This window comes from Phalacrocorax carbo, chromosome 1 (genome assembly GCF_963921805.1).
Source record: "Phalacrocorax carbo chromosome 1, bPhaCar2.1, whole genome shotgun sequence".
NCBI classification, from domain to species: Eukaryota; Metazoa; Chordata; class Aves; order Suliformes; family Phalacrocoracidae; genus Phalacrocorax; species Phalacrocorax carbo.
In genome coordinates, this window is record NC_087513.1 from 56,974,485 (window position 1) to 56,999,021 (window position 24,537).

The following is a 24,537-nucleotide window of genomic DNA, read 5'->3' on the forward strand; positions in this document are numbered from 1 at the left end:
TCCTGTCCCCGTCTGGGCCTGCAGCTGTAAAAGGCAGCATAACAAGAAAAGCGGCGGCCACCCTGGCTCACCAGGGGCAACCCCAGCCCAGGGCTCTGCCAGGCTCCCGATGCCTTAACTTTGTGTCAGTGTCCACGCAGAAAATAGCAAATCTGCCTCATGTGTTGGCAAGGACAGAACGGCACCATGGTCGGGTCCTGTCCCTGTTTGGGCCTGCAGCTGTAAAAGGCAGGATAACAAGAAAAGCGGTAGCCACCCTGGCTCACCAGGGGCAACCCCAGCCCAGGGCTCTGCCAGGCTCCCGATGCCTTAACTTTGTGTCAGTGTCCATGCAGAAAGTAGCAAATCTGCCTCATGTGTGGCCAAGGACAGAACAGCACCATAGTCGGGTCCTGTCCCCATATCGGCCTGTGGCTGTAAAAGGCAGGATAACAAGAAAAGCGGCGGCCACCCTGGCTCACCAGGAGCAACCCCAGCCCAGGGCTCGGCCAGGCTCCCGATGCCTTAACTCAGCATCTGTGTCCTTGTAGACAGTAGCAAATATGTCTCTCTGTGTGGCCGAGGGCAGGATTCTGGCACGGTCAGGTCCCATCCCCGTCTGGGCCTGCAGCTGTAAAAGGCAGGATAACAAGAAAAGCGGCACCCACCCTGGCTCACCAGGGGCAACCCCAGCCCAGGGCTCGGCCAGGCTCCTGATGCCTTAACTCAGCATCTGTGTCCTTGTAGACAGTAGCAAATATGTCTCTCTGTGTGGCCGAGGGCAGGATTCTGGCACGGTCAGGTCCTGTCCCCGTCTGGGCCTGCAGCTGTAAAAGGCAGGATAACAAGAAAAGCGGCGGCCACCCTGGCTCACCAGGGGCAACCCCAGCCCAGGGTTCTGCCAGGCTCCTGATGCCTTAACTTTGTGTCAGTGTCCACGCAGAAAGTAGCAAATCCGTCTCATGTGTGGCCAAGGACAGGATTATACCACGGTCAGGTCCTGTCCCCGTCTGGGCCTGCAGCTATAAAAGGCAGGATAACAAGAAAAGCGGTAGCCACCCTTGCTCATCAGGGGCAACCCCAGCCCAGGGCTCTGCCAGGCTCCTGATGCCTTAACTTTGTGTCAGTGTCCATGCAGAAAATAGCAAATCTGCCTCATGTGTGGCCAAGGACAGAACGGCACCATGGTCGGGTCCTGTCCCCATATCGGCCTGTGGCTGTAAAAGGCAGGATAACAAGAAAAGCGGCGGCCACCCTTGCTCATCAGGAGCAACCCCAGCCCAGGGTTCTGCCAGGCTCCTGATGCCTTAACTCAGCATCTGTGTCCTTGTAGGCAGTAGCAAATATGTCTCTCTGTGTGGCCGAGGGCAGGATTCTGGCACGGTCAGGTCCTGTCCCCGTATGGGCCTGCAGCTGTAAAAGGCAGGATAACAAGAAAAGCGATAGCCACCCTGGCTCACCAGGGGCAACCCCAGCCCAGGGCTCGGCCAGGCTCCCGATGCCTTAACTTTGTGTCAGTGTCCATGCAGAAAGTAGCAAATCTGCCTCATGTGTGGCCAAGGACAGGATTATACCACGGTCAGGTCCTGTCCCTGTCTGGGCCTGCAGCTGTAAAAGGCAGGATAACAAGAAAAGCGGCGGCCACCCTGGCTCACCAGGGGCAACCCCAGCCCAGGGCTCTGCCAGGCTCCTGATGCCTTAACTTTGTGTCAGTGTCCATGCAGAAAGTAGCAAATCCGTCTCATGTGTGGCCAAGGACAGGATTATACCACGGTCAGGTCCTGTCCCCGTCTGGGCCTGCAGCTATAAAAGGCAGAATAACAAGAAAAGCGGCGGCCACCCTGGCTCACCAGGGGCAACCCCAGCCCAGGGCTCGGCCAGGCTCCTGATGCCTTAACTTTGTGTCAGTGTCCATGCAGAAAATAGCAAATCTGCCTCATGTGTGGCCAAGGACAGAACGGCACCATGGTCGGGTCCTGTCCCTGTTTGGGCCTGCAGCTGTAAAAGGCAGGATAACAAGAAAAGCGGTAGCCACCCTGGCTCATCAGGAGCAACCCCAGCCCAGGGTTCTGCCAGGCTCCTGATGCCTTAACTCAGCATCTGTGTCCTTGTAGACAGTAGCAAATATGTCTCTCTGTGTGGCCGAGGGCAGGATTCTGGCACGGTCAGGTCCTGTCCCCGTCTGGGCCTGCAGCTGTAAAAGGCAGGATAACAAGAAAAGCGGCGGCCACCCTGGCTCACCAGGGGCAACCCCAGCCCAGGGCTCTGCCAGGCTCCCGATGCCTTAACTTTGTGTCAGTGTCCATGCAGAAAGTAGCAAATCTGCCTCATGTGTGGCCAAGGACAGAACGGCACCATGGTCGGGTCCTGTCCCCATATCGGCCTGCAGCTGTAAAAGGCAGGATAACAAGAAAAGCGGTAGCCACCCTGGCTCATCAGGAGCAACCCCAGCACAGGGTTTTGCCAGGCTCCTGACGCCTTAACTCAGCATCTGTGTCCTTGTAGACAGTAGCAAATATGTCTCTCTGTGTGGCCGAGGGCAGGATTCTGGCACGGTCAGGTCCTGTCCTCGTCTGGGCCTGCAGCTGTAAAAGGCAGGATAACAAGAAAAGCGGCGGCCACCCTGGCTCACCAGGGGCAACCCCAGCCCAGGGCTCGGCCAGGCTCCCGATGCCTTAACTTTGTGTCAGTGTCCATGCAGAAAGTAGCAAATCTGCCTCATGTGTGGCCAAGGACAGGATTATACCACGGTCAGTTCCTGTCCCCGTCTGGGCCTGCAGCTGTAAAAGGCAGGATAACAAGAAAAGCGGTAGCCACCCTGGCTCATCAGGAGCAACCCCAGCCCAGGGTTCTGCCAGGCTCCTGATGCCTTAACTCAGCATCTGTGTCCTTGTAGATAGTAGCAAATATGTCTCTCTGTGTGGCCGAGGGCAGGATTCTGGCACAGTCAGGTCCTGTCCCCGTCTGGGCCTGCAGCTGTAAAAGGCAGGATAACAAGAAAAGCGGCGGCCACCCTGGCTCACCAGGGGCAACCCCAGCCCAGGGCTCTGCCAGGCTCCCGATGCCTTAACTTTGTGTCAGTGTCCACGCAGAAAATAGCAAATCTGCCTCATGTGTGGCCAAGGACAGAACGGCAACATGGTCGGGTCCTGTCCCCATATCGGCCTGTGGCTGTAAAAGTCAGGATAACAAGAAAAGCGGCGGCCACCCTGGCTCACCAGGGGCAACCCCAGCCCAGGGCTCGGCCAGGCTCCTGATGCCTTAACTTTGTGTCAGTGTCCACGCAGAAAATAGCAAATCTGCCTCATGTGTGGCCAAGGACAGAACGGCACCATGGTCGGGTCCTGTCCCCGTCTGGGCCTGCAGCTGTAAAAGGCAGGATAACAAGAAAAGCGGCGGCCACCCTGGCTCACCAGGGGCAACCCCAGCCCAGGGCTCGGCCAGGCTCCCGATGCCTTAACTTTGTGTCAGTGTCCACGCAGAAAATAGCAAATCTGCCTCATGTGTGGCCAAGGACAGGATTATACCACGGTCAGGTCCTGTCCCTGTTTGGGCCTGCAGCTATAAAAGGCAGGATAACAAGAAAAGCGGTAGCCACCCTTGCTCATCAGAAGCAACCCCAGCCCAGGGCTCGGCCAGGCTCCCGATGCCTTAACTTTGTGTCAGTGTCCATGCAGAAAGTAGCAAATCTGCCTCATGTGTGGCCAAGGACAAAACGGCACCATGGTCGGGTCCTGTCCCCATATCGGCCTGTGGCTGTAAAAGGCAGGATAACAAGAAAAGCGGTAGCCACCCTTGCTCATCAAGAGCAACCCCAGCCCAGGGCTCGGCCAGGCTCCCGATGCCTTAACTCAGCATCTGTGTCCTTGTAGACAGTAGCAAATATGTCTCTCTGTGTGGCCGAGGGCAGGATTCTGGCACGGTCAGGTCCTGTCCCCGTCTGGGCCTGCAGCTGTAAAAGGCAGGATAACAAGAAAAGCGGCAGCCACCCTGGCTCACCAGGGGCAACCCCAGCCCAGGGCTCGGCCAGGCTCCCGATGCCTTAACTTTGTGTCAGTGTCCATGCAGAAAGTAGCAAATCTGCCTCATGTGTGGCCAAGGACAGGATTATACCACGGTCAGGTCCTGTCCCCATATCGGCCTGTGGCTGTAAAAGGCAGGATAACAAGAAAAGCGGCGGCCACCCTGGCTCACCAGGGGCAACCCCAGCCCAGGGCTCGGCCAGGCTCCCGATGCCTTAACTTTGTGTCAGTGTCCACGCAGAAAATAGCAAATCTGCCTCATGTGTGGCCAAGGACAGAACGGCACCATGGTCGGGTCCTGTCCCTGTTTGGGCCTGCAGCTGTAAAAGGCAGGATAACAAGAAAAGCGGTAGCCACCCTGGCTCATCAGGAGCAACCCCAGCCCAGGGTTCTGCCAGGCTCCTGATGCCTTAACTCAGCATCTGTGTCCTTGTAGACAGTAGCAAATATGTCTCTCCATGTAGCCGAGGGCAGGATTCTGGCACAGTCAGGTCCTGTCCTCGTCTGGGCCTGTGGCTGTAAAAGGCAGGATAACAAGAAAAGCGGCGGCCACCCTGGCTCACCAGGGGCAACCCCAGCCCAGGGCTCTGCCAGGCTCCCGATGCCTTAACTTTGTGTCAGTGTCCACGCAGAAAATAGCAAATCTGCCTCATGTGTGGCCAAGGACAGAACAGCACCATGGTCGGGTCCTGTCCCCATATCGGCCTGTGGCTGTAAAAGGCAGGATAACAAGAAAAGCGGTAGCCACCCTGGCTCACCAGGGGCAACCCCAGCCCAGGGCTCGGCCAGGCTCCCGATGCCTTAAATTTGTGTCAGTGTCCACGCAGAAAGTAGCAAATATGTCTCTCTGTGTGGCCGAGGGCAGGATTGTGGCACGGTCATGTCCTGTCCTCGTCTGGGCCTGCAGCTATAAAAGGCAGGATAACAAGAAAAGCGGCGGCCACCCTGGCTCATCAGGAGCAACCCCAGCCCAGGGTTCTGCCAGGCTCCTGATGCCTTAACTCAGCATCTGTGTCCTTGTAGACAGTAGCAAATATGTCTCTCTGTGTGGCCGAGGGCAGGATTCTGGCACGGTCAGGTCCTGTCCCCGTCTGGGCCTGCAGCTGTAAAAGGCAGGATAACAAGAAAAGCGGCGGCCACCCTGGCTCACCAGGGGCAACCCCAGCCCAGGGCTCGGCCAGGCTCCCGATGCCTTAACTTTGTGTCAGTGTCCATGCAGAAAGTAGCAAATCTGCCTCATGTGTGGCCAAGGACAGGATTATACCACGGTCAGGTCCTGTCCCCATATCGGCCTGTGGCTGTAAAAGGCAGGATAACAAGAAAAGCGGTAGCCATCCTTGCTCATCAAGAGCAACCCCAGCACAGGGCTCGGCCAGGCTCCCAATGCCTTAACTCAGCATCTGTGTCCTTGTAGACAGTAGCAAATATGTCTCTCCGTGTAGCCGAGGGCAGGATTGTGGCACGGTCATGTCCTGTCCTCGTCTGGGCCTGCAGCTGTAAAAGGCAGGATAACAAGAAAAGCGGCAGCCACCCTGGCTCACCAGGGGCAACCCCAGCCCAGGGCTCGGCCAGGCTCCCGATGCCTTAACTTTGTGTCAGTGTCCATGCAGAAAGTAGCAAATCCATCTCATGTGTGGCCAAGGACAGGATTATACCACGGTCAGGTCCTGTCCCCGTCTGGGCCTGCAGCTGTAAAAGGCAGGATAACAAGAAAAGCAGCGGCCACCCTGGCTCACCAGGGGCAACCCCAGCCCAGGGCTCGGCCAGGCTCCCGATGCCTTAACTTTGTGTCAGTGTCCACGCAGAAAATAGCAAATCTGCCTCATGTGTGGCCAAGGACAGAACGGCACCATGGTCGGGTCCTGTCCCCATATCGGCCTGTGGCTGTAAAAGGCAGGATAACAAGAAAAGCGGTAGCCATCCTTGCTCATCAAGAGCAACCCCAGCCCAGGGCTCGGCCAGGCTCCCGATGCCTTAACTTTGTGTCAGTGTCCACGCAGAAAGTAGCAAATCTGCCTCATGTGTGGCCAAGGACAGGATTATACCACGGTCAGGTCCTGTCCCTGTTTGGGCCTGCAGCTGTAAAAGGCAGGATAACAAGAAAAGCGGCGGCCACCCTGGCTCACCAGGGGCAACCCCAGCCCAGGGCTCGGCCAGGCTCCTGATGCCTTAACTTTGTGTCAGTGTCCATGCAGAAAGTAGCAAATCTGCCTCATGTGTGGCCAAGGACAGGATTATACCACGGTCAGGTCCTGTTCCCATATCGGCTTGTGGCTGTAAAAGGCAGGATAACAAGAAAAGCGGCGGCCACCCTGGCTCACCAGGGGCAACCCCGGCTCACCAGGGGCAACCCCAGCCCAGGGCTCGGCCAGGCTCCCGATGCCTTAACTTTGTGTCAGTGTCCACGCAAAAAATAGCAAATCTGCCTCATGTGTGGCCAAGGACAGAACGGCACCATGGTCGGGTCCTGTCCCTGTTTGGGCCTGCAGCTGTAAAAGGCAGGATAACAAGAAAAGCGGTAGCCACCCTGGCTCATCAGGAGCAACCCCAGCCCAGGGCTCTGCCAGGCTCCTGATGCCTTAACTCAGCATCTGTATCCTTGTAGACAGTAGCAAATATGTCTCTCTGTGTGGCCGAGGGCAGGATTCTGGCACGGTCAGGTCCTGTCCCCGTCTGGGCCTGCAGCTGTAAAAGGCAGGATAACAAGAAAAGCGGTAGCCACCCTGGCTCATCAGGGGCAACCCCAGCCCAGGGCTCGGCCAGGCTCCCGATGCCTTAACTTTGTGTCAGTGTCCATGCAGAAAGTAGCAAATCTGCCTCATGTGTGGCCAAGGACAGGATTATACCACGGTCAGGTCCTGTCCCCGTCTGGGCCTGCAGCTGTAAAAGGCAGGATAACAAGAAAAGCGGCGGCCACCCTGGCTCACCAGGGGCAACCCCAGCCCAGGGCTCTGCCAGGCTCCCGATGCCTTAACTTTGTGTCAGTGTCCACGCAGAAAATAGCAAATCTGCCTCATGTGTGGCCAAGGACAAAACGGCACCATGGTCGGGTCCTGTCCCCATATCGGCCTGTGGCTGTAAAAGGCAGGATAACAAGAAAAGCGGTAGCCACCCTGGCTCACCAGGGGCAACCCCAGCCCAGGGCTCGGCCAGGCTCCCGATGCCTTAACTTTGTGTCAGTGTCCACGCAGAAAGTAGCAAATCTGCCTCATGTGTGGCCAAGGACAGGATTATACCACGGTCAGGTCCTGTCCCTGTTTGGGCCTGCAGCTATAAAAGGCAGGATAACAAGAAAAGCGGTAGCCACCCTTGCTCATCAGGAGCAACCCCAGCCCAGGGCTCGGCCAGGCTCCCGATGCCTTAACTTTGTGTCAGTGTCCATGCAGAAAGTAGCAAATCTGCCTCATGTGTGGCCAAGGACAGGATTATACCACGGTCAGGTCCTGTCCCCGTCTGGGCCTGCAGCTGTAAAAGGCAGGATAACAAGAAAAGCGGTAGCCACCCTTGCTCATCAGAAGCAACCCCAGCCCAGGGCTCGGCCAGGCTCCCGATGCCTTAACTTTGTGTCAGTGTCCACGCAGAAAATAGCAAATCTGCCTCATGTGTGGCCAAGGACAGAACAGCACCATGGTCGGGTCCTGTCCCCATATCGGCCTGCAGCTGTAAAAGGCAGGATAACAAGAAAAGCGGTAGCCACCCTGGCTCATCAAGAGCAACCCCAGCCCAGGGTTCTGCCAGGCTCCTGATGCCTAAACTCAGCATCTGTGTCCTTGTAGACAGTAGCAAATATGTCTCTCTGTGTGGCCGAGGGCAGGATTCTGGCACGGTCAGGTCCTGTGCCTGTTTGGGCCTGCAGCTATAAAAGGCAGGATAACAAGAAAAGCGGCGGCCACCCTGGCTCACCAGGGGCAACCCCAGCCCAGGGCTCGGCCAGGCTCCCGATGCCTTAACTTTGTGTCAGTGTCCATGCAGAAAGTAGCAAATCTGCCTCATGTGTGGCCAAGGACAGGATTATACCACGGTCAGGTCCTGTCCCTGTTTGGGCCTGCAGCTATAAAAGGCAGGATAACAAGAAAAGCGGTAGCCACCCTTGCTCATCAGGAGCAACCCCAGCCCAGGGCTCGGCCAGGCTCCCGATGCCTTAACTTTGTGTCAGTGTCCATGCAGAAAGTAGCAAATCTGCCTCATGTGTGGCCAAGGACAGGATTATACCACGGTCAGGTCCTGTCCCCGTCTGGGCCTGCAGCTGTAAAAGGCAGGATAACAAGAAAAGCGGTAGCCACCCTTGCTCATCAGAAGCAACCCCAGCCCAGGGCTCGGCCAGGCTCCCGATGCCTTAACTTTGTGTCAGTGTCCACGCAGAAAATAGCAAATCTGCCTCATGTGTGGCCAAGGACAGAACAGCACCATGGTCGGGTCCTGTCCCCATATCGGCCTGCAGCTGTAAAAGGCAGGATAACAAGAAAAGCGGCGGCCACCCTGGCTCACCAGGGGCAACCCCAGCCCAGGGCTCGGCCAGGCTCCCGATGCCTTAACTTTGTGTCAGTGTCCATGCAGAAAGTAGCAAATCTGCCTCATGTGTGGCCAAGGACAGGATTATACCACGGTCAGGTCCTGTCCCCATATCGTCCTGTGGCTGTAAAAGGCAGGATAACAAGAAAAGCGGTAGCCACCCTTGCTCATCAGGAGCAACCCCAGCCCAGGGCTCGGCCAGGCTCCCGATGCCTTAACTTTGTGTCAGTGTCCATGCAGAAAGTAGCAAATCCATCTCATGTGTGGCCAAGGACAGGATTATACCACGGTCAGGTCCTGTCCACGTCTGGGCCTGCAGCTGTAAAAGGCAGGATAACAAGAAAAGCGGCGGCCACCCTGGCTCACCAGGGGCAACCCCAGCCCAGGGCTCGGCCAGGCTCCTGATGCCTTAACTTTGTGTCAGTGTCCATGCAGAAAGTAGCAAATCCATCTCATGTGTGGCCAAGGACAGGATTATACCACGGTCAGGTCCTGTCCACATCTGGGCCTGCAGCTGTAAAAGGCAGGATAACAAGAAAAGCGGCGGCCACCCTGGCTCACCAGGGGCAACCCCAGCCCAGGGCTCGGCCAGGCTCCCGATGCCTTAACTTTGTGTCAGTGTCCACGCAGAAAATAGCAAATCTGCCTCATGTGTGGCCAAGGACAGAACGGCACCATGGTCGGGTCCTGTCCCCATATCGGCCTGCAGCTGTAAAAGGCAGGATAACAAGAAAAGCGGTAGCCACCCTGGCTCATCAAGAGCAACCCCAGCCCAGGGTTTTGCCAGGCTCCTGATGCCTAAACTCAGCATCTGTGTCCTTGTAGACAGTAGCAAATATGTCTCTCTGTGTAGCCAAGGGCAGGATTCTGGCACGGTCAGGTCCTGTCCCCGTCTGGGCCTGCAGCTGTAAAAGGCAGGATAACAAGAAAAGCGGCGGCCACCCTGGCTCACCAGGGGCAACCCCAGCCCAGGGCTCGGCCAGGCTCCCGATGCCTTAACTTTGTGTCAGTGTCCATGCAGAAAGTAGCAAATCTGCCTCATGTGTGGCCAAGGACAGGATTATACCACGGTCAGGTCCTGTCCCCATATCGGCCTGTGGCTGTAAAAGGCAGGATAACAAGAAAAGCGGCGGCCACCCTGGCTCACCAGGGGCAACCCCGGCTCACCAGGGGCAACCCCAGCCCAGGGCTCGGCCAGGCTCCCGATGCCTTAACTTTGTGTCAGTGTCCACGCAGAAAGTAGCAAATCTGCCTCATGTGTGGCCAAGGACAGGATTATACCACGGTCAGGTCCTGTCCCTGTTTGGGCCTGCAGCTATAAAAGGCAGGATAACAAGAAAAGCGGTAGCCACCCTTGCTCATCAGGAGCAACCCCAGCCCAGGGCTCGGCCAGGCTCCCGATGCCTTACCTTTGTGTCAGTGTCCACGCAGAAAGTAGCAAATCTGCCTCATGTGTGGCCAAGTACAGGATTATACCATGGTCATGTCCTGTCCCCGTCTGGGCCTGCAGCTGTAAAAGGCAGGATAACTAGAAAAGCGGTAGCCACCCTTGCTCATCAGAAGCAACCCCAGCCCAGGGCTCTGCCAGGCTCCCGATGCCTTAACTTTGTGTCAGTGTCCACACAGAAAATAGCAAATCTGCCTCATGTGTGGCCAAGGACAGAACGGCACCATGGTCGGGTCCTGTCCCCATATCGGCCTGTGGCTGTAAAAGGCAGGATAACAAGAAAAGCGGTAGCCATCCTTGCTCATCAAGAGCAACCCCAGCCCAGGGCTCGGCCAGGCTCCCGATGCCTTAACTCAGCATCTGTGTCCTTGTAGACAGTAGCAAATATGTCTCTCTGTGTAGCCAAGGGCAGGATTGTGGCACGGTCAGGTCCTGTCCTCGTCTGGGCCTGCAGCTGTAAAAGGCAGGATAACAAGAAAAGCGGCGGCCACCCTGGCTCACCAGGGGCAACCCCAGCCCAGGGCTCGGCCAGGCTCCTGATGCCTTAACTTTGTGTCAGTGTCCATGCAGAAAGTAGCAAATCCGTCTCATGTGTGGCCAAGGACAGGATTATACCACGGTCAGGTCCTGTCCCCGTCTGGGCCTGCAGCTGTAAAAGGCAGCATAACAAGAAAAGCGGCGGCCACCCTGGCTCACCAGGGGCAACCCCAGCCCAGGGCTCTGCCAGGCTCCCGATGCCTTAACTTTGTGTCAGTGTCCACGCAGAAAATAGCAAATCTGCCTCATGTGTTGGCAAGGACAGAACGGCACCATGGTCGGGTCCTGTCCCTGTTTGGGCCTGCAGCTGTAAAAGGCAGGATAACAAGAAAAGCGGTAGCCACCCTGGCTCACCAGGGGCAACCCCAGCCCAGGGCTCTGCCAGGCTCCCGATGCCTTAACTTTGTGTCAGTGTCCATGCAGAAAGTAGCAAATCTGCCTCATGTGTGGCCAAGGACAGAACAGCACCATAGTCGGGTCCTGTCCCCATATCGGCCTGTGGCTGTAAAAGGCAGGATAACAAGAAAAGCGGCGGCCACCCTGGCTCACCAGGAGCAACCCCAGCCCAGGGCTCGGCCAGGCTCCCGATGCCTTAACTCAGCATCTGTGTCCTTGTAGACAGTAGCAAATATGTCTCTCTGTGTGGCCGAGGGCAGGATTCTGGCACGGTCAGGTCCCATCCCCGTCTGGGCCTGCAGCTGTAAAAGGCAGGATAACAAGAAAAGCGGCACCCACCCTGGCTCACCAGGGGCAACCCCAGCCCAGGGCTCGGCCAGGCTCCTGATGCCTTAACTCAGCATCTGTGTCCTTGTAGACAGTAGCAAATATGTCTCTCTGTGTGGCCGAGGGCAGGATTCTGGCACGGTCAGGTCCTGTCCCCGTCTGGGCCTGCAGCTGTAAAAGGCAGGATAACAAGAAAAGCGGCGGCCACCCTGGCTCACCAGGGGCAACCCCAGCCCAGGGTTCTGCCAGGCTCCTGATGCCTTAACTTTGTGTCAGTGTCCACGCAGAAAGTAGCAAATCCGTCTCATGTGTGGCCAAGGACAGGATTATACCACGGTCAGGTCCTGTCCCCGTCTGGGCCTGCAGCTATAAAAGGCAGGATAACAAGAAAAGCGGTAGCCACCCTTGCTCATCAGGGGCAACCCCAGCCCAGGGCTCTGCCAGGCTCCTGATGCCTTAACTTTGTGTCAGTGTCCATGCAGAAAATAGCAAATCTGCCTCATGTGTGGCCAAGGACAGAACGGCACCATGGTCGGGTCCTGTCCCCATATCGGCCTGTGGCTGTAAAAGGCAGGATAACAAGAAAAGCGGCGGCCACCCTTGCTCATCAGGAGCAACCCCAGCCCAGGGTTCTGCCAGGCTCCTGATGCCTTAACTCAGCATCTGTGTCCTTGTAGGCAGTAGCAAATATGTCTCTCTGTGTGGCCGAGGGCAGGATTCTGGCACGGTCAGGTCCTGTCCCCGTATGGGCCTGCAGCTGTAAAAGGCAGGATAACAAGAAAAGCGATAGCCACCCTGGCTCACCAGGGGCAACCCCAGCCCAGGGCTCGGCCAGGCTCCCGATGCCTTAACTTTGTGTCAGTGTCCATGCAGAAAGTAGCAAATCTGCCTCATGTGTGGCCAAGGACAGGATTATACCACGGTCAGGTCCTGTCCCTGTCTGGGCCTGCAGCTGTAAAAGGCAGGATAACAAGAAAAGCGGCGGCCACCCTGGCTCACCAGGGGCAACCCCAGCCCAGGGCTCTGCCAGGCTCCTGATGCCTTAACTTTGTGTCAGTGTCCATGCAGAAAGTAGCAAATCCGTCTCATGTGTGGCCAAGGACAGGATTATACCACGGTCAGGTCCTGTCCCCGTCTGGGCCTGCAGCTATAAAAGGCAGAATAACAAGAAAAGCGGCGGCCACCCTGGCTCACCAGGGGCAACCCCAGCCCAGGGCTCGGCCAGGCTCCTGATGCCTTAACTTTGTGTCAGTGTCCATGCAGAAAATAGCAAATCTGCCTCATGTGTGGCCAAGGACAGAACGGCACCATGGTCGGGTCCTGTCCCTGTTTGGGCCTGCAGCTGTAAAAGGCAGGATAACAAGAAAAGCGGTAGCCACCCTGGCTCATCAGGAGCAACCCCAGCCCAGGGTTCTGCCAGGCTCCTGATGCCTTAACTCAGCATCTGTGTCCTTGTAGACAGTAGCAAATATGTCTCTCTGTGTGGCCGAGGGCAGGATTCTGGCACGGTCAGGTCCTGTCCCCGTCTGGGCCTGCAGCTGTAAAAGGCAGGATAACAAGAAAAGCGGCGGCCACCCTGGCTCACCAGGGGCAACCCCAGCCCAGGGCTCTGCCAGGCTCCCGATGCCTTAACTTTGTGTCAGTGTCCATGCAGAAAGTAGCAAATCTGCCTCATGTGTGGCCAAGGACAGAACGGCACCATGGTCGGGTCCTGTCCCCATATCGGCCTGCAGCTGTAAAAGGCAGGATAACAAGAAAAGCGGTAGCCACCCTGGCTCATCAGGAGCAACCCCAGCACAGGGTTTTGCCAGGCTCCTGACGCCTTAACTCAGCATCTGTGTCCTTGTAGACAGTAGCAAATATGTCTCTCTGTGTGGCCGAGGGCAGGATTCTGGCACGGTCAGGTCCTGTCCCCGTCTGGGCCTGCAGCTGTAAAAGGCAGGATAACAAGAAAAGCGGTAGCCACCCTGGCTCATCAGGAGCAACCCCAGCCCAGGGCTCGGCCAGGCTCCCGATGCCTTAACTTTGTGTCAGTGTCCATGCAGAAAGTAGCAAATCCGTCTCATGTGTGGCCAAGGACAGGATTATACCACGGTCAGTTCCTGTCCCCGTCTGGGCCTGCAGCTGTAAAAGGCAGGATAACAAGAAAAGCGGCGGCCACCCTGGCTCATCAGGAGCAACCCCAGCCCAGGGCTCGGCCAGGCTCCTGATGCCTTAACTTTGTGTCAGTGTCCACGCAGAAAGTAGCAAATCTGCCTCATGTGTGGCCAAGGACAGAACGGCACCATGGTCGGGTCCTGTCCCTGTTTGGGCCTGCAGCTGTAAAAGACAGGATAACAAGAAAAGCGGTAGCCACCCTGGCTCATCAGGAGCAACCCCAGCCCAGGGTTCTGCCAGGCTCCCGATGCCTTAACTCAGCATCTGTGTCCTTGTAGACAGTAGCAAATATGTCTCTCTGTGTGGCCGAGGGCAGGATTCTGGCACGGTCAGGTCCTGTCCCCGTATCGGCCTGCAGCTGTAAAAGGCAGGATAACAAGAAAAGCGGCGGCCACCCTGGCTCACCAGGGGCAACCCCAGCACAGGGCTCGGCCTGGCTCCCAATGCCTTAACTTTGTGTCAGTGTCCATGCAGTAAGTAGCAAATCCATCTCATGTGTGGCCAAGGACAGGATTATACCACGGTCAGGTCCTGTCCCCGTCTGGGCCTGCAGCTGTAAAAGGCAGGATAACAAGAAAAGCGGCGGCCACCCTGGCTCACCAGGGGCAACCCCAGCCCAGGGCTCGGCCAGGCTCCCGATGCCTTAACTTTGTGTCAGTGTCCACGCAGAAAATAGCAAATCTGCCTCATGTGTGGCCAAGGACAGAACAGCACCATGGTCGGGTCCTGTCCCTGTTTGGGCCTGCAGCTGTAAAAGGCAGGATAACAAGAAAAGCGGTAGCCACCCTGGCTCATCAGGAGCAACCCCAGCCCAGGGTTCTGCCAGGCTCCTGATGCCTTAACTCAGCATCTGTGTCCTTGTAGACAGTAGCAAATATGTCTCTCTGTGTGGCCGAGGGCAGGATTCTGGCACGGTCAGGTCCTGTCCCCGTCTGGGCCTGCAGCTGTAAAAGGCAGGATAACAAGAAAAGCGGTAGCCACCCTGGCTCATCAGGAGCAACCCCAGCCCAGGGCTCGGCCAGGCTCCCGATGCCTTAACTTTGTGTCAGTGTCCACGCAGAAAATAGCAAATCTGCCTCATGTGTGGCCAAGGACAGAACGGCACCATGGTCGGGTCCTGTCCCTGTTTGGGCCTGCAGCTGTAAAAGGCAGGATAACAAGAAAAGCGGTAGCCACCCTGGCTCATCAGGAGCAACCCCAGCCCAGGGCTCGGCCAGGCTCCCGATGCCTTAACTCAGCATCTGTGTCCTTGTAGACAGTAGCAAATATGTCTCTCTGTGTGGCCGAGGGCAGGATTGTGGCACGGTCATGTCCTGTCCTCGTCTGGGCCTGCAGCTGTAAAAGGCAGGATAACAAGAAAAGCGGCAGCCACCCTGGCTCACCAGGGGCAACCCCAGCCCAGGGCTCGGCCAGGCTCCTGATGCCTTAACTCAGCATCTGTGTCCTTGTAGACAGTAGCAAATATGTCTCTCTGTGTGGCCGAGGGCAGGATTCTGGCACGGTCAGGTCCTGGCCCTGTCTGGGCCTGCAGCTGTAAAAGGCAGGATAACAAGAAAAGCGGCGGCCACCCTGGCTCACCAGGGGCAACCCCAGCCCAGGGCTCTGCCAGGCTCCCGATGCCTTAACTTTGTGTCAGTGTCCACGCAGAAAGTAGCAAATCTGCCTCATGTGTGGCCAAGGACAGAACGGCACCATGGTCGGGTCCTGTCCCCATATCGGCCTGCAGCTGTAAAAGGCAGGATAACAAGAAAAGCGGTAGCCACCCTTGCTCATCAAGAGCAACCCCAGCCCAGGGCTCGGCCAGGCTCCCGATGCCTTAACTCAGCATCTGTGTCCTTGTAGACAGTAGCAAATATGTCTCTCTGTGTAGCCGAGGGCAGGATTCTGGCACGGTCAGGTCCTGTCCCCGTATCGGCCTGCAGCTGTAAAAGGCAGGATAACAAGAAAAGCGGCGGCCACCCTGGCTCACCAGGGGCAACCCCAGCACAGGGCTCGGCCAGGCTCCCAATGCCTTAACTTTGTGTCAGTGTCCATGCAGAAAGTAGCAAATCCATCTCATGTGTGGCCAAGGACAGGATTATACCACGGTCAGGTCCTGTCCCCGTCTGGGCCTGCAGCTGTAAAAGGCAGGATAACAAGAAAAGCGGCGGCCACCCTGGCTCACCAGGGGCAATCCCAGCCCAGGGCTCGGCCAGGCTCCCGATGCCTTAACTTTGTGTCAGTGTCCACGCAGAAAATAGCAAATCTGCCTCATGTGTGGCCAAGGACAGAACAGCACCATGCTCGGGTCCTGTCCCCATATCGGCCTGTGGCTGTAAAAGGCAGGATAACAAGAAAAGCGGCGGCCACCCTGGCTCACCAGGGGCAACCCCAGCACAGGGCTCGGCCAGGCTCCCGATGCCTTAACTTTGTGTCAGTGTCCACGCAGAAAGTAGCAAATCTGCCTCATGTGTGGCCAAGGACAGGATTATACCACGGTCAGGTCCTGTCCCTGTTTGGGCCTGCAGCTATAAAAGGCAGGATAACAAGAAAAGCGGTAGCCAACCTGGCTCATCAAGAGCAACCCCAGCACAGGGCTCGGCCAGGCTCCCGATGCCTTAACTTTGTGTCAGTGTCCATGCAGAAAGTAGCAAATCCGTCTCATGTGTGGCCAAGGACAGGATTATACCACGGTCAGGTCCTGTCCCCATATCGGCCTGTGGCTGTAAAAGGCAGGATAACAAGAAAAGCGGCGGCCACCCTGGCTCACCAGGGGCAACCCCAGCCCAGGGCTCGGCCAGGCTCCCGATGCCTTAACTTTGTGTCAGTGTCCACGCAGAAAATAGCAAATCTGCCTCATGTGTGGCCAAGGACAGAACGGCACCATGGTCGGGTCCTGTCCCTGTTTGGGCCTGCAGCTGTAAAAGGCAGGATAACAAGAAAAGCGGTAGCCACCCTGGCTCATCAGGAGCAACCCCAGCCCAGGGTTCTGCCAGGCTCCTGATGCCTTAACTCAGCATCTGTGTCCTTGTAGACAGTAGCAAATATGTCTCTCTGTGTGGCCGAGGGCAGGATTCTGGCACGGTCAGGTCCTGTCCCCGTATCGGCCTGCAGCTGTAAAAGGCAGGATAACAAGAAAAGCGGCGGCCACCCTGGCTCACCAGGGGCAACCCCAGCACAGGGCTCGGCCTGGCTCCCAATGCCTTAACTTTGTGTCAGTGTCCATGCAGTAAGTAGCAAATCCATCTCATGTGTGGCCAAGGACAGGATTATACCACGGTCAGGTCCTGTCCCCGTCTGGGCCTGCAGCTGTAAAAGGCAGGATAACAAGAAAAGCGGCGGCCACCCTGGCTCACCAGGGGCAACCCCAGCCCAGGGCTCGGCCAGGCTCCCGATGCCTTAACTTTGTGTCAGTGTCCACGCAGAAAATAGCAAATCTGCCTCATGTGTGGCCAAGGACAGAACAGCACCATGGTCGGGTCCTGTCCCCATATCGGCCTGTGGCTGTAAAAGGCAGGATAACAAGAAAAGCGGCGGCCACCCTGGCTCACCAGGGGCAACCCCAGCCCAGGGCTCGGCCAGGCTCCCGATGCCTTAACTTTGTGTCAGTGTCCACGCAGAAAGTAGCAAATCTGCCTCATGTGTGGCCAAGGACAGGATTATACCACGGTCAGGTCCTGTCCCTGTTTGGGCCTGCAGCTATAAAAGGCAGGATAACAAGAAAAGCGGTAGCCACCCTGGCTCATCAGGAGCAACCCCAGCCCAGGGCTCGGCCAGGCTCCCGATGCCTTAACTTTGTGTCAGTGTCCATGCAGAAAGTAGCAAATCCGTCTCATGTGTGGCCAAGGACAGGATTATACCACGGTCAGGTCCTGTCCCCATATCGGCCTGTGGCTGTAAAAGGCAGGATAACAAGAAAAGCGGCGGCCACCCTGGCTCACCAGGGGCAACCCCAGCCCAGGGCTCGGCCAGGCTCCCGATGCCTTAACTTTGTGTCAGTGTCCACGCAGAAAATAGCAAATCTGCCTCATGTGTGGCCAAGGACAGAACGGCACCATGGTCGGGTCCTGTCCCTGTTTGGGCCTGCAGCTGTAAAAGGCAGGATAACAAGAAAAGCGGTAGCCACCCTGGCTCATCAGGAGCAACCCCAGCCCAGGGTTCTGCCAGGCTCCTGATGCCTTAATTCAGCATCTGTGTCCTTGTAGACAGTAGCAAATATGTCTCTCTGTGTGGCCGAGGGCAGGATTCTGGCACGGTCAGGTCCTGTCCCCGTCTGGGCCTGCAGCTGTAAAAGGCAGGATAACAAGAAAAGCGGCGGCCACCCTGGCTCACCAGGGGCAACCCCAGCCCAGGGCTCGGCCAGGCTCCCGATGCCTTAACTTTGTGTCAGTGTCCACGCAGAAAATAGCAAATCTGCCTCATGTGTGGCCAAGGACAGAACGGCACCATGGTCGGGTCCTGTCCCTGTTTGGGCCTGCAGCTGTAAAAGGCAGGATAACAAGAAAAGCGGTAGCCACCCTGGCTCATCAGGAGCAACCCCAGCCCAGGGCTCGGCCAGGCTCCCGATGCCTTAACTCAGCATCTGTGTCCTTGTAGACAGTAGCAAATATGTCTCTCTGTGTGGCCGAGGGCAGGATTCTGGCACGGTCATGTCCTGTCCTCGTCTGGGCCTGCAGCTGTAAAAGGCAGGATAACAAGAAAAGCGGCAGCCACCCTGGCTCACCAGGGGCAACCCCAGCCCAGGGCTCGGCCAGGCTCCTGATGCCTTAACTCAGCATCTGTGTCCTTGTAGACAGTAGCAAATATGTCTCTCTGTGTGGCCGAGGGCAGGATTCTGGCACGGTCAGGTCCTGGCCCTGTCTGGGCCTGCAGCTGTAAAAGGCAGGATAACAAGAAAAGCGGCGGCCACCCTGGCTCACCAGGGGCAACCCCAGCCCAGGGCTCTGCCAGGCTCCCGATGCCTTAACTTTGTGTCAGTGTCCACGCAGAAAGTAGCAAATCTGCCTCATGTGTGGCCAAGGACAGAACGGCACCATGGTCGGGTCCTGTCCCCATATCGGCCTGCAGCTGTAAAAGGCAGGATAACAAGAAAAGCGGTAGCCACCCTTGCTCATCAAGAGCAACCCCAGCCCAGGGCTCGGCCAGGCTCCCGATGCCTTAACTCAGCATCTGTGTCCTTGTAGACAGTAGCAAATATGTCTCTCTGTGTAGCCGAGGGCAGGATTCTGGCACGGTCAGGTCCTGTCCCCGTATCGGCCTGCAGCTGTAAAAGGCAGGATAACAAGAAAAGCGGCGGCCACCCTGGCTCACCAGGGGCAACCCCAGCACAGGGCTCGGCCAGGCTCCCAATGCCTTAACTTTGTGTCAGTGTCCATGCAGAAAGTAGCAAATCCATCTCATGTGTGGCCAAGGACAGGATTATACCACGGTCAGGTCCTGTCCCCGTCTGGGCCTGCAGCTGTAAAAGGCAGGATAACAAGAAAAGCGGCGGCCACCCTGGCTCACCAGGGGCAACCCCAGCCCAGGGCTCGGCCAGGCTCCCGATGCCTTAACTTTGTGTCAGTGTCCACGCAGAAAATAGCAAATCTGCCTCATGTGTGGCCAAGGACAGAACAGCACCATGGTCGGGTCCTGTCCCCATATCGGCCTGTGGCTGTAAAAGGCAGGATAACAAGAAAAGCGGCGGCCACCCTGGCTCACCAGGGGCAACCCCAGCACAGGGCTCGGCCAGGCTCCCGATGCCTTAACTTTGTGTCAGTGTCCACGCAGAAAGTAGCAAATCTGCCTCATGTGTGGCCAAGGACAGGATTATACCACGGTCAGGTCCTGTCCCTGTTTGGGCCTGCAGCTATAAAAGGCAGGATAACAAGAAAAGCGGTAGCCAACCTGGCTCATCAAGAGCAACCCCAGCACAGGGCTCGGCCAGGCTCCCGATGCCTTAACTTTGTGTCAGTGTCCATGCAGAAAGTAGCAAATCCGTCTCATGTGTGGCCAAGGACAGGATTATACCACGGTCAGGTCCTGTCCCCATATCGGCCTGTGGCTGTAAAAGGCAGGATAACAAGAAAAGCGGCGGCCACCCTGGCTCACCAGGGGCAACCCCAGCCCAGGGCTCGGCCAGGCTCCCGATGCCTTAACTTTGTGTCAGTGTCCATGCAGAAAATAGCAAATCTGCCTCATGTGTGGCCAAGGACAGAACGGCACCATGGTCGGGTCCTGTCCCTGTTTGGGCCTGCAGCTGTAAAAGGCAGGATAACAAGAAAAGCGGTAGCCACCCTGGCTCATCAGGAGCAACCCCAGCCCAGGGTTCTGCCAGGCTCCTGATGCCTTAACTCAGCATCTGTGTCCTTGTAGACAGTAGCAAATATGTCTCTCTGTGTGGCCGAGGGCAGGATTCTGGCACGGTCAGGTCCTGTCCCCGTCTGGGCCTGCAGCTGTAAAAGGCAGGATAACAAGAAAAGCGGCGGCCACCCTGGCTCACCAGGGGCAACCCCAGCCCAGGGCTCGGCCAGGCTCCCGATGCCTTAACTTTGTGTCAGTGTCCACGCAGAAAATAGCAAATCTGCCTCATGTGTGGCCAAGGACAGAACGGCACCATGGTCGGGTCCTGTCCCTGTTTGGGCCTGTGGCTGTAAAAGGCAGGATAACAAGAAAAGCGGCGGCCACCCTGGCTCACCAGGGGCAACCCCAGCCCAGGGCTCGGCCAGGCTCCCGATGCCTTAACTTTGTGTCAGTGTCCATGCAGAAAATAGCAAATCTGCCTCATGTGTGGCCAAGGACAGAACGGCACCATGGTCGGGTCCTGTCCCTGTTTGGGCCTGCAGCTGTAAAAGGCAGGATAACAAGAAAAGCGGTAGCCACCCTGGCTCATCAGGAGCAACCCCAGCCCAGGGTTCTGCCAGGCTCCTGATGCCTTAACTCAGCATCTGTGTCCTTGTAGACAGTAGCAAATATGTCTCTCTGTGTGGCCGAGGGCAGGATTCTGGCACGGTCAGGTCCTGTCCCCGTCTGGGCCTGCAGCTGTAAAAGGCAGGATAACAAGAAAAGCGGCGGCCACCCTGGCTCACCAGGGGCAACCCCAGCCCAGGGCTCGGCCAGGCTCCCGATGCCTTAACTTTGTGTCAGTGTCCACGCAGAAAATAGCAAATCTGCCTCATGTGTGGCCAAGGACAGAACGGCACCATGGTCGGGTCCTGTCCCTGTTTGGGCCTGCAGCTGTAAAAGGCAGGATAACAAGAAAAGCGGTAGCCACCCTGGCTCATCAGGAGCAACCCCAGCCCAGGGCTCGGCCAGGCTCCCGATGCCTTAACTCAGCATCTGTGTCCTTGTAGACAGTAGCAAATATGTCTCTCTGTGTGGCCGAGGGCAGGATTCTGGCACGGTCATGTCCTGTCCTCGTCTGGGCCTGCAGCTGTAAAAGGCAGGATAACAAGAAAAGCGGCAGCCACCCTGGCTCACCAGGGGCAACCCCAGCCCAGGGCTCGGCCAGGCTCCTGATGCCTTAACTCAGCATCTGTGTCCTTGTAGACAGTAGCAAATATGTCTCTCTGTGTGGCCGAGGGCAGGATTCTGGCACGGTCAGGTCCTGTCCCCATCTGGGCCTGCAGCTGTAAAAGGCAGGATAACAAGAAAAGCGGCAGCCACCCTGGCTCACCAGGGGCAACCCCAGCCCAGGGCTCGGCCAGGCTCCCGATGCCTTAACTTTGTGTCAGTGTCCATGCAGAAAATAGCAAATCTGACTCATGTGTGGTCAAGGACAGGATTATACCACGGTCAGGTCCTGTCCCTGTTTGGGCCTGCAGCTATAAAAGGCAGGATAACAAGAAAAGCGGTAGCCACCCTTGCTCATCAGGGGCAACCCCAGCCCAGGGCTCGGCCAGGCTCCTGATGCCTTAACTTTGTGTCAGTGTCCATGCAGAAAATAGCAAATCTGCCTCATGTGTGGCCAAGGACAGAACAGCACCATAGTCGGGTCCTGTCCCTGTTTGGGCCTGCAGCTGTAAAAGGCAGGATAACAAGAAAAGCGGCGGCCACCCTGGCTCATCAGGAGCAACCCCAGCCCAGGGCTCGGCCAGGCTCCCGATGCCTTAACTTTGTGTCAGTGTCCACGCAGAAAGTAGCAAATCTGCCTCATGTGTGGCCAAGGACAGAACGGCACCATGGTCGGGTCCTGTCCCCATATCGGATTGTGGCTGTAAAAGGCAGGATAACAAGAAAAGCGGTAGCCACCCTGGCTCATCAGAAGCAACCCCAGCCCAGGGTTCTGCCAGGCTCCTGATGCCTTAACTCAGCATCTGTGTCCTTGTAGACAGTAGCAAATATGTCTCTCTGTGTGGCCGAGGGCAGGATTCTGGCACGGTCAGGTCCTGTCCCCGTCTGGGCCTGCAGCTGTAAAAGGCAGGATAACAAGAAAAGCGGCAGCCACCCTGGCTCACCAGGGGCAACCCCAGCCCAGGGCTCGGCCAGGCTCCCGATGCCTTAACTTTGTGTCAGTGTCCATGCAGAAAGTAGCAAATCTGCCTCATGTGTGGCCAAGGACAGAACGGCACCATGGTCGGGTCCTGTCCCCATATCGGCCTGCAGCTGTAAAAGGCAGGATAACAAGAAAAGCGGTAGCCACCCTGGCTCATCAGGAGCAACCCCAGCACAGGGTTTTGCCAGGCTCCTGACGCCTTAACTCAGCATCTGTGTCCTTGTAGACAGTAGCAAATATCTCTCTCTGTGTGGCCAAGGACAGGATTATACCACGGTCAGGTCCTGTCCCCGTCTGGGCCTGCAGCTGTAAAAGGCAGGATAACAAGAAAAGCGGTAGCCACCCTGGCTCACCAGGGGCAACCCCAGCCCAGGGCTCGGCCAGGCTCCCGATGCCTTAACTTTGTGTCAGTGTCCATGCAGAAAGTAGCAAATCCGTCTCATGTGTGGCCAAGGACAGGATTATACCACGGTCAGGTCCTGTCCCCGTCTGGGCCTGCAGCTGTAAAAGGCAGGATAACAAGAAAAGCGGCGGCCACCCTGGCTCACCAGGGGCAACCCCAGCCCAGGGCTCGGCCAGGCTCCCGATGCCTTAACTTTGTGTCAGTGTCCACGCAGAAAGTAGCAAATCTGCCTCATGTGTGGCCAAGGACAGAACGGCACCATGGTCGGGTCCTGTCCCTGTTTGGGCCTGCAGCTGTAAAAGGCAGGATAACAAGAAAAGCGGTAGCCACCCTTGCTCATCAGGGGCAACCCCAGCCCAGGGCTCTGCCAGGCTCCTGATGCCTTAACTTTGTGTCAGTGTCCATGCAGAAAATAGCAAATCTGCCTCATGTGTGGCCAAGGACAGAACGGCACCATGGTCGGGTCCTGTCCCCATATCGGCCTGTGGCTGTAAAAGGCAGGATAACAAGAAAAGCGGCGGCCACCCTTGCTCATCAGGAGCAACCCCAGCCCAGGGTTCTGCCAGGCTCCTGATGCCTTAACTCAGCATCTGTGTCCTTGTAGACAGTAGCAAATATGTCTCTCTGTGTAGCCGAGGGCAGGATTCTGGCACGGTCAGGTCCTGTCCCCGTATCGGCCTGTGGCTGTAAAAGGCAGGATAACAAGAAAAGCGGCGGCCACCCTGGCTCACCAGGGGTAACCCCAGCCCAGGGCTCGGCCAGGCTCCCAGTGCCTTAACTTTGTGTCAGTGTCCTACTAGAATGTAGTGAATCTCTCTTTCTGTTTTTCTGAGGGCAGCAGTTCACCGTGATGTGACCTTCTTGCTCTGGAATACAGAGGAGGAGCAGCCACCATCTGTTGTGCCATGGGCAACCTCTGCCTCCCTGCCCAGCAGCTGTGCCCTGCACTCCCTGCCCTCCTCCCTGCCCTGTCGCCTCAGCCCTCACTCACCCAGCTGCTCACCTCCAGCCTCTGCCAGCTCACCACGCAGCCCTTTTTATACCCATCCTGGGTTGCCATGTCACCGCCCTGTGACACGGCACCACCAACATTCTACCTGCTGTGACATGGCCACCACACCACTGGGGGAGCTAGGGGCTCATGGAAGGCCCAGCCCTCGGTTCTGCAGGGAAAAAGGGCCATCACTCGTCAGCCTTGTTAAACACAGTGGGATGGACAAATGATGAGCAAATGGCCAACACGGAGAGCTCACTGTCACTCCTGTCTGTGTGGGGACAGCATCTCGCCTGGAGCTGTGGGCACCTCACAACCCCTCACCATTCTGTCCATACCATATTGTGGTAACAGCAGACACAAGCTCATGAGAAGAGGCCATATCTTGTCAGAGCAGTTTTGCAGGCAGTGTACCATTGAGGGTTGTTTGGCTCTGTGTGTGTAATCACAGAATCACAGAATGGTAGGAGTTGGAATGGACATCTAGAGATCACCTCGTCCAACCCCCCTGCTTCAGCAGGTCCACCTACAGAAGGGTGCACAGGACCATGTCCAGGCAGGTTTAGAATATCTCCATGGAAAGAGACTCCACAACCTCCCTGGGCAGCCTGTCCCACTGCTCTGTCACCCCCACAGTAAAGAAGTTTTTTCTCATATTTAAGTGGAACTTCCTGTGTTCCAACTTGTGCCCATTGCCCCTTGTCCTGTCATTGGGCACTACTGAAATGGGTCCAGTCCCATCATCCTGACACTCACCCTTTAGATATTTTTAAGTATTGATGAGATCCCCCCTCGGTCTTCTCTTCTCCAGGCTGAACAAACCCATCTTTCAGCCTTTCCTCATAAGGCAGATGCTCCAGACCCCTGATCATCTTCGTAGCTCTCCACTGGACTTGCTCAAGCAGTTCCCTGTCCTTCTTAAACTGGGGGACCCAAAACTGGACTCAGTACTCCAAATGTGGTCTCACTAGGGCAGAATAGAGGGGGAGGATAACCTCCCTCGACCTGCTGGCCACAATCCTTTTAATGCAGCCCAGAATACCGAGAATATTGGACGCTGGTTTACCATGTAGTACAAAATCAGTTAAGGGACCAGCAGCCTGAAGGTCATGCATGCTATGCGTGTGAAGTCCACTTCACTGCCCTTAATTCAGAGAAAAAATAACCAAGACAGAAATCCCATCAGCTGTGCCAGCTTCAGATTCAAATAGCTTTTATATAATGTTGACTGGGGGAATTCTGCTGTTTCCAAGTATGTAGAAGAACTGGGCTCCTCTGGGGGTAGGTAAAGCCTGCATTTCATGCACTACA